Raw genomic sequence first — 949 nt, 5'->3', positions numbered from 1 at the left:
CCGGGTCAAACACGCCCTGACCAGGGTTTGACTTGATTCTGGGGCCCACTTTCAGCGGCTGGTGGGGTGGCTAATGATGGGGATTAGTTCTAATGATCGTGCCACGTCGGCAGTCGCGGGAGTTCGGCCGACGACGACCAAACCGCGCGGCGGTGCTTCATCGGAATGCGCTACAGGCGGCGGAAGAGCGCGCGGAGACCACCGGGGCATAGCCCATCGTCGTCCGCATCCAGTGGAGCATGTGGGATGAGGTGGGGAGGCTGGAGCTCGCCGGAGTGGAGCTCAGGGCGGCGGCCGGAGTTCGGCCTCGAGCGGGCGCAGTGCTGCGGTGCACGGGAAGGAAGGGGAGAAGGGGGAACCGACGCGAGGCTCACAGTGGACCGGAAGAGCAGCTCAACGGGCTCAGATACGCGCTGACGGCAGCGACAGAGATCCACGGCGGCCGAGAGGTCGAAGACGATGGAATTGATGGCGAAGCAGAGCTCCTGGCGATGCATGGCTCGACGATGAGGACGAAGGTGACGAGGCGAATCCCTGGGGCACGCCGGGGAGGCGAGAGGGAGGCGGTGGCTGCGGCTATGGCGAACGGCGGTGACGTGCTCCGTTCGGAAGCGAGCAGAGAAGGGGGAGGGAATCCAGAGCGAGAGGATGGGGACAAGAGAGAGCGAGAGAGAGTCGGGGGATCGCGTGGCGTCCTCAAGGCGACGGGGAGACATGTAGGGAGGCAGGAGGTGGCCGGCGCGTGGTCGGCGCGCGGAGAGCACGTGCCCCTGCCTTCTGGCGCAAGGAGGGAGATGACTGGCAAGAGCCAGTGGGCTGGGCCTCTGCTGGGCCGTGGTGGGGCGCCAGGTAAGCGTCAGGTAAGTGTTTTCTTATTTCCTGTTTTCTTTTTCTATTTCTGACATTTGTTCTCTATCTAAAAGAAATGTTAAAACACTTCCATAAATGC

This window comes from Triticum dicoccoides, chromosome 5A, assembly GCF_002162155.2.
Source record: "Triticum dicoccoides isolate Atlit2015 ecotype Zavitan chromosome 5A, WEW_v2.0, whole genome shotgun sequence".
NCBI lineage: Eukaryota > Viridiplantae > Streptophyta > Magnoliopsida > Poales > Poaceae > Triticum > Triticum dicoccoides.
The sequence above is the reverse complement of the archived record's forward strand: the minus strand, read 5'-3'. Positions refer to the sequence as shown.